The 9478-nt window shown below is 40.2% G+C and overlaps 1 protein-coding gene across 1 annotated transcript in view; it reads left to right on the top strand.

The window, feature by feature from the left end:
• Positions 1-1955, top strand: part of LOC110527930 — a 28604-nt gene extending 26649 nt beyond the window's left edge. The window contains exon 8 of the mRNA XM_021609567.2: positions 49-1955. The gene's annotated coding sequence lies outside the window, so the exon portion shown is untranslated. The remainder of the gene's footprint in view (positions 1-48) is intronic.
• Positions 1956-9478: the final 7523 nt, after the last annotated feature.

The following is a 9478-nucleotide window of genomic DNA, read 5'->3' on the forward strand; positions in this document are numbered from 1 at the left end:
GAAGAGGCAACACTTTCTAAACACTGAACGTCTTTGTTTTCTACCTAGATACGAAACAGATGGCCCAAAGTGGGAAGAGACAGCCCTGAAGAGGAGGACAAAGTGAAGTTGAACAGATTCTTGACTGGACTGGGATATGATGAGTGTGAAAGGAGGGATGAGAGAAAGAACACTTGTGATGGATGACAAAATTTGAGTGAGGAGTAAAAAGAAAACAAAAAGATGGATGGTCAGAGACATCTCTCTCTCTTGCGATACAATTCTAAAATAAGGGATTTTATTGTTTCAAATAAGGGAACATTGGTATGTATATGAGAATAGAGATGCATTTACTCCACAACGTACATGAAAACGATATCAATGATTTAATCTTGTACTATACTCGTTTTCTATACAATTCATATGGTAGCTTAATGTCTTCTCTAAATGTATTTTATTCATTCAGACTGACATTTCAATACTGTGTGTTGATGGAGCAAACAATAACTCTTTGATATGGTAGTTTCATCGAAGAAATAGACAATATTCTGGGGTGGAAATAAAGACTTGGATTATGATTGACAGTGATTAGATAGAGTACATTAGAAAAGGCTGCTTGTTGAATCTTGCTTTCGTCTATGGTAAAGTCTGCTCCCAATTGAACATGGCTGCTGCATAATAACATTATTTACAAATGTCTCGTGATCCATTATGTGAGAGAGAAGTCTACAGTAAGACAAGTCATGCTCCCATGAACAAATGTGAAACATACACATATCGTACACATATCGTACATATTTCAGAATTGTACTTTCAGAATCTATACAAACATATTTAGTGTGATTTATCTTCTTGTTTTGAGTGTAGGCCTATATAGGCTAGGTGTTTGCAATATGGACCATACATGGATGACAGATTGTGGTATATATGTTGTGTGATTGTGCTGTACATAACACATGTTCATGTAGTGTGTGTACAGTCAGTATGATTGTACAGGAAGGGAGTTATGTCTGTAAATTCCTACGTCTATATGATGGAAAGTTATCATTATTGGAGAGAGAGAGGTTCAAGATCCCTAAAGATAAAAAATGAATTTAAAAAAACTGCTGTCAGATGTTACGATGACATTTGTGATGCATTTCCCTAAGGTATTTTAATGTTCCTGTCAAACATTTATTAAAAAAACAGTCAATATATACATATTTTTTTATATCAATTGATATGATTTACCAGAGTCTGCTGTTGCTTGTTCATCTTCAAGATATATATTGTTTTTGGTCGGGATATATATTGTTTTTGGTCTGGTTTGACTAGCTAACAGTGATTTAGCTTTTCTACACCACTGTTACATCACTATGAGGTTATTTGATAACAGACAGGCAAAACAAGTGCCACGGTGCTTTGGAAATCTCACTGGGCAACTAGAGAAGGTAAGTTTCACACAAAAACTTTGGAAAGGATTATTAAATTGGCTTTAAAGCCTTGACACCTACCTGAAAAACAGCAGCAGCTAATTTCAACTGCTCAAAACTGTCCATTGTGTAAATGACAGGAATGGAGTTAATCCAATTTTACAAGACACTAATCCCACAGAAAGAACACAAACAATAGTTAGTTATCCAGTATGTACTTCAGCAACGTGAACTAGATTGTAGTACAACACTAATGAGTTCTACATAATGCCATCGTGTAGTCCTATTAAAATAATAATGTACTCATTCTCTAACTGTATCATACTGAATTCATGTACCTCTAAATACTCTAATCAAGTAGAATATAAATGTGTTGCAACTGAGAGGCAGTAAAGGCTGTCAATATGTATGATACATTTGTCGGGCTGGTAACTAAAGACAAAAGATAGTGATATCTGTATATTGTATATTGTACAATTTACTGCAATGGATGAAAAATCTCAATATGCATATTGCATCATTATTCAAAGTTATTTTTCAGAATAAAGTTGACATTTCCTAAGACATGAAATGTATGCTGTGCTTCTGTGCTTTAAGTTCATTTTAAATCACTCACTGACCCCTCACAGGATATGAAGCAAATCATGTTTCTTATAGAGAGAAGGACGTAAAGAGCACCACCTCAGTAGAAACTAGCTGATCTTGCAAATAAGTGGAAAGATACACTCAACTGTGTGTGCTTAGACAGAGATTCCCCTCTCTTTATGATTCATACTAATAAGTAATGAATACTTATTCTCATCCAGGAAGAACTGCAGGAAGCGGACCAGCCTTTTCCAATTAGAGAGGACCTTCACAGCCAGTGACTCGGGAGATTCATACTTCTTTCTGTCCAGGCTGAACATTTGTTGGATAAAAGACAGAATCCGACCCTGGAAACACAGAAGGGTATCTGTCACTATGGCGAAGATGAAGGGAAACTCATTGATCGCCACATCATGGTAAAGTAGGTCTGTATCAAAGGATACTGTACACTATTAAATGACTACAACATACAGAGCAAAGCAAGCTAACTCACTCACAGCTGAGAGAAGGACAACAACAAACAGGCCTATACCAGGTATTCCCAAACTGGGGTACGCCAAATAAAAATGTGATTCACATTTTTGTTAATAAAAATTCCTTCACATTTTCACGGGGCTATACATTTGGGTGAGGTTTTTTCCCCCGCCCGAGTAGCCTCGTTTCACTGACAAAAATAAAATTAAACCATCTAGTGTTCAGCGAAATAACAACACAATGTGAAATACAGATAGTCTAATCAAATAATTAACATCCAATCACATTAAGCGTTACTGTCTCACGAGAATTCCACTGATGGTCCGTATGTAGCCAAACGTAGCTGCTGCTCATGTTGGTATCTGTACTGATGGCGCAAAAGCCATGACAGGGAGACATAGTGGAGTGGTAACGCACATGCAAGCAGTTGCTCATGATGCCACTTGGGTACACTGCAGTATCCACCGAAAGGCTTGCATGCGCCTGACCGCAAGAAAGACGTTTTGGAAACTACAGTGAAAATGGTTAACTTTGTTAAAGCAAGGCCCCTGAACGCTCGTGTATTTTCTGCACTATGCAATGATATGGACATCGACCATGTAACGCTTTTACAACATTTGCCCCTTGATAACCAGCACACATAACCAGTGCGCTGGTTATCAAGGGGCAAAGTATTTACACGTTTTTTAAATTGAGAGACGAGCTTAAAGATTTCTTTACTGACCATAATTATGACTTGTCTGACCGCGTGCATGATGACGAGTTTCTCACACGACTGGCCTATCTGGATGATGTTTTTTCTCGCCTGAATGTCTGAATCTAGGATTACAGGGACTATATTCAGTGTGCGGGACAAAATTGAGGCTATGATTAAGAAGTTGGAGCTCTTCTCTGTCTGCATTAACAAGGACAACACACAGGTCTTTCCATCATTGTATGATTTTGTGTGTGCAAATGATCTCAAGCTTACGAACAATGAAAAGTGAGACATAGCGAAGCACCTGAGTGAGTTGGGTGCACAATTACACAGGTACTTTCCCGAAACAGATGACACAAACAACGGGATTTGTTATCCCTTTCATGCCCTGCCTCCAGTCCACTTACCGATATCTGAACAAGAGAGCCTCATCGAAATTGCAACAAGCAGTTTTGTGAAAATTTTACTTAATCAGAAGCCACTGCCAGATTTCTGGATTGGGCTGCGCTCAGAGTATCTGCCTTGGAAAATCGCGCTGTTAAGACACTGATGCCCTTTGCAACCACGTATCTATGTGAGAGTGGATTCTCGGCCATCACTAGCATGAAAACTAAATACAGGCACAGACTATGTGGAAAATTATTTAAGACTGAGACTCTTTCCAATACAACCCAACATTGCAAAGTTATGTGCATCCTTTCAAGCACCCCCTTCTCATTAACCTGTGGTGAGTTAATCACAATTTTCGATGAACATATAAGGTTTTACATGTAAGATGGTTAAAAAAGAGCAAAATTATTGATTGTTATTATATTATTATTTGTGCCCTGGTCCTATAAGAGCTCTTTGTCACTTCAGATTAGCAGGGTTGTGACAAAAACTCACACTCATTCTTATGTTTAATAAATGTATCGTATAGTGTGTGTGTGGCAGGCTTACAATGATGGCAAAAAACAACATTTGAGAGTGAGCTGACCCTGGTGCTAGGGTATGCAGCTGGAGGTTGAATGTTTGAAGGGGTACGGGACTATAAAAAGTTTGGGAACCACTGTCCAATAGGGTCTCTCGGTCTTCTCAGTATTTTGTCAGTACAGGACCTTTTTTTATTCCTATACTCTTATTTTAAATGTATGTAGTTCTGTCCTTGAGCTGTTCTGATCTGTTACTGTTCTGTATTATGTCTTGTTCTGTGTGGACTCCATAGTAGCTGCTGCTTTCGCAATAGCTAATGGGGATCCTAATAAAATACCAAATGACATACCCTAAGAAGGATGTAAAATTCTTTGGTCTTGCTCTGTGGTCCATAGGCTGCCCACAGGATCACTGGGTCTGTGTAGTCAAACACCTCATACAGATGGTGGTACAGCGCATCAGGCCTCTACGGACACACATGGATACATTACATCAGAACCAAGATGACATCTCCTGGTAATATGTGGTAATGCATGTACGATAAATGAAAAATATTAATACTTGAATTTATTTTTGCCCACACCTTTCCGGTGTTGATAATAAAAATACAGACAACAGCCATACAACAGTTTTTTTTCATCCTACCATTAAACACTCCCTCTTCTTCTTAATTTGTGACCAGGCATAGAACATCACAGTCTGTGAAGACATTTTAAAACAGACAGTGACAGTAGGGGTGGGTTCACCTTATTGCATGTTGAACGTGAACATAAAGCTTTCACCTTCACACATACGGTATATCATTGTGATAGGATGTTCAAATCGTCTTTAGTAATCTCATTATAAATCAATGCTGAGTGCACGTATCATTTACAACATTTATTTGCTATTGATTGTGAGAATAAAAAAAGCGTACTGTTTTCTTAGTGCCCTCTGAGATCCACGGGGTGCGTAGAGTTGGCTTTAAGATGGCTGGAATGTACTCCTGGCATTCCAGCACCTTCAGCACAATGGACTCGTAAAATATGTCATAAAAGCCAACGGTGTGCATCTAGAGATAGCAAGCAGGGAGCAGAGCCATTGTTCAGTGAAATATGGAGGCACATTTTCTCTGGTATGGATGATGTACAGCAGGGAAAATTGTACTGTTCCCTTCACGTCTAAATCAGGTTTCCACAGACTCAACAGTACAAGTAGGTCTAATAACTTTAGTATTAGTTCACATGGTGCTGTGATGAACAATATTTAACAGAGATATACAGCCAGATGTATTGCTATGTGGGGGATGGACAACAAAATAGAACTTAACAGTAATATTAAAAAGAGAAGAATTGAAAGTGGGTATTCATGTTATAACATGATTACAATAGCATATGGTCCTATAAAAGTGAGAGCTTGGATGGTACTGATATAATGCGTCTCCATGGCAGCAGCTCACCCCTGCCTCCTGGCACTCGTCAACGATGTCTGGCCAGTTTGTTGGATTTTCAGTGAATGCCATGAGCTTTTCCCATACCAGACCAAAGCCCTCCGAGCTCTACAGAGATCAACACACAACCAAACAAACAAACACTCAGAGGCTTCTAATGGCATGATTCCAACATGGGACAGATCTGATATTCACTGTGTGGGGTTTCTGAGGAAAATAGGCTGTTTTCCAATGTCCACCTCCAGAAGAATTCAGGAACAAATGTGCGATGCATAGAGAATTATGAACAAACCCACTGAGAGACATACAGGCCTATTAAACCCACAAGGTCACATAGCTGGGAGAGTTACAACTACTGTTCAAACACTGCAGGGCTTGTCTCGATAAATGCCAAGCTCTTACAGTAGATGGCAGCTAATATAATGGATGCAAGTATTGAATACCTACTGAAGCATTTATTCTCGCGGAACATCTATACTGAACAAAAATATAAACTCCACATGTAAACACAACAAGTGTTTGTTTCATGAGCTGAAATAAAATATCCCATACATTTTAGATATTCACAAAAAGCTTCTCTCTAAACGATTGTGCACAAATGAGTTTATTTCCCTATTGGTGAGCATTTCTCCTTTGCCAAGATAATCCATCCACCTGACAGGTGTGGCATATCAAGAAGCTGATTAAACAGCATGAACATTACATAGGTGCCCCTTGTGCTAGGGACAATAAAAGGCCACTCTAAAATGTGCTGTTTTGTCACACAACACAATGACACAGATGGGTTAAGTTTTGAGGTAGCGCACAATTGGCATGCTGACTGCAGGAATGTCCACCAGAGCTGTTGCCAGAGAATTTAATGTTAATTTCTCTACCATAAACCGCCTCCAACGTCATTTTAGAGAATTTGGCAGTACGTCCAACAGGCCTCACAACCACAGACCATGTGTAACCACACTAGCCCAGGACCTCCACATCCGGCTTCTTCACCAGCGGGATCGTCTGAGACCAGTCACCCAGACAACTGATGAAACTGAGGAGTACTTCTGTCTGTAATAAAGCCTGTTTGTGGGGAAAAACTTACTCTGACTGGTTAGGCCTGGCTCCAAAGTGGGTGGGCCTATGCCCTCCCAGGCTTACCCATAGCTGCGCCCCTGCCCAGTCATGTGAAATCCAGAGATTAGGGCCCATTGAATTTATTTCAATTAACTGATTTCCTTATATGAACTGTAACTCGTTGAAATTGTTGCATTTATATTTTTGTTCAGTAAATTTCCAGAGGGTGTGGTGGATATATTACAAGCTACATACCTTCCCTGCTAAAGATAGTAGCCCTCCTATCAGGCTCTTTCCTGTCTCCTTCAGGAAGTGTTTGGCCTCCGGGTCTCTGAGAATGAGCTTGGTACAGGAAACAGACATGGATGAGCGACGCTCTGTTCAGCTCTATGTGTCTCTGGCTGACAAATGACTAGTCAGGGGATTGCTTACTTCAAATGCTTGACGGATCGCACTGAGCTTGATGTTGATGAAGGCATCCTCCTCACTTTCTGAAAGGTAGGGTCTGTGATAAAGAGTACAACGGGACGTTTCACCAAGTGTAAATGTTCTTGAGTCATGCTTGGCTTGTCAGCTTGGTTGTCAAAGAGACAAGGTAGTATATCATCTTTGGACATATTGAGCACTATTGATTCAATTCTTGGCAGAACACTCACCTCCAGGAGTTTGGGTACATTCTCACATCTGTGTCGCCCAAAGAGAAGCTTCTCTCCAAGCACCCACTGCTCTGGAGGTACAGTCGTTTAACAAGGTCACAACAGTACATCCCCTGAATAAATGCAGTATAACGTGTCTTTGGGCCAACTCTGACTCCTCGTACCTCATAGCAAGGGAAATACATCTCCTCTGAGATTGAGTCTTGCTGGGGCATCCCCTCATCTGAACCTGTATGTATTGGGAAGGACCACACTACCTGAGAATTCACATCTTCCTTACATTCCTAAAGGTATTAGGACTTGCCTTGTATACAATACCTTCTCTTTCTGAGCCAGTCAGAGTCTTGCAGAGAGCCTCAGCTCCCCTCCGGGCCATGTGCCATAGAGCTTGCACCACAGGCCTGTCTCTGGGACCCTCCAAAGCAACACAAAACAACATCAATCACGGGTCACCGTTTTTTATTTGTGGATCCCTGATTTCTCTTGCATTGTAGATGTTACAATTTTACACAGATATCTTTTCTCCCAAAGAAAGGTTGAAATCTTTATTTTTGAGTACCTGTTTAGAGGCATTGTTCTCTTGGCTCTGGACCTCTGATGGCTGCGATTCATGAAGCTGGTCAGATGAGGGTGTCATTGCTTCCCTTAAATCTTTGTAAAGTACAATTTCAGTGGTTTACAAAACAACAGATATTTCTTCAAAGCCACATTTTCAAACAATGGCAATTCAATGACGAAATTACAAGTAGTTTCCCCACCCCAAAATGACATGCAATGATATTGCTGTAAAAGGTCGTCAGTCTGTCATGCATCTGAAATATTTGTTGTTTTTTCAATTGATTATGATGTCATCGCCATGGCTATGTGACTACATCCAAGAGCAACAACAACCTGGTCAAATGTAAAGAGGTATCAGGTATTGAAAATATGTTTTATTATAAACAGAATAAATATTGGGTTCATTTTGGTAACATCTACAAAACCATATACTGCAATAGAGCTTTGCTCAATAAGTTAAGAGTGCACATTAGTTTAGGAGTTATGTAAAATACAGTCATGGCTGCATTAGTACCAACAACTGTTTAGCATGAATGGAAGGGAAATATATCCTTCCTCAGAAATTTCCTGTACATTCAATGCAATGTGACCCTAATTATTGTCTCGGTTAAATATAGGGCCCATCTTTCTGTTTTGTATCTACAGTACAATGCATTTTCATTTACAGATAATTTACAACCATAATGACTTCCATCAGTTAGTGATACAATTGTACACATGACATACTGTATTTTGTGAAATTTTACTCAACTAATTCCCTAAACTGGCCCCACCAAGCTGGATCAAACCTATTATATAACAACATAATAATGGCTGTCCTGAGGATTAGTGAGAAAAATTATATTACATCTTTTGATAAGACCACACCGGGCAGATAAGGTATGATCGAAGGACAAAGCATGTGTAGAGGTCTGATTATACATTTGATCAACATTTAGAGCACAATTTCAAAAATTAAATATAAACATACACTGCATGGACAAAAGTATGTGGACACCCCTTCAAATTAGAGGATTCAGCTAATTCGGTCACACCAGCTGCTGACGTGTATAAAAATCGAGCACACAGCCATTAAATCTCCATAAACAAACATTGGCAGTAGAATGGCCTTACTGAAAAGCTCAGTGACTTTCAATGTGGCACCATCACTTTTCCAAGTCAGTTCGTCAAATTCTGCCCTGCTAGAGCTGCCCCGGGCAACTGTAAGTGCTGTTATTGTGAAGTGGAAACATCTAGGAGCAACAACGGTTCAGCCGTGAAGTGGTAGGCCACACAAGCTCACAGAACAGGACCGACGAGTGCTGAAGCGCGTAGTGCATAAAAAAACATCTGTCCTCGGTTGCATCACTCACTATCGAGTTCCAAATTGCCTCTGGAAGCAACGTCAGCAGAAGAACTGTTCGTCGGGAGCTTCATGAAATGGGTTTCCATGGCTGAGCAGCCGCACAAAAGCCTAAGATCAGCATGCGCAATGCAAAGCGTCGGCTGGAGTGGTGTAAAGCTCGCCGCCATTGGACTCTGGAGTAGTGGAAACCCGTTCTCTGGAGTGATGAATCACGCTTCACCATCTGGCAGTCCGACGTGTGAATCTGGGTTTGGCTGATGGCAGGAGAACATTACCTGCCCCAATGCATAGTGGTCTGGGGCTGTTTTTCATTGAGTTTATTTTACTTTTACAGGAAAAGGGACAGTGCACATTAATCAATGTTTCAGTAAGTGC

This window comes from Oncorhynchus mykiss, chromosome 1, assembly GCF_013265735.2.
Source record: "Oncorhynchus mykiss isolate Arlee chromosome 1, USDA_OmykA_1.1, whole genome shotgun sequence".
NCBI classification, from domain to species: Eukaryota; Metazoa; Chordata; class Actinopteri; order Salmoniformes; family Salmonidae; genus Oncorhynchus; species Oncorhynchus mykiss.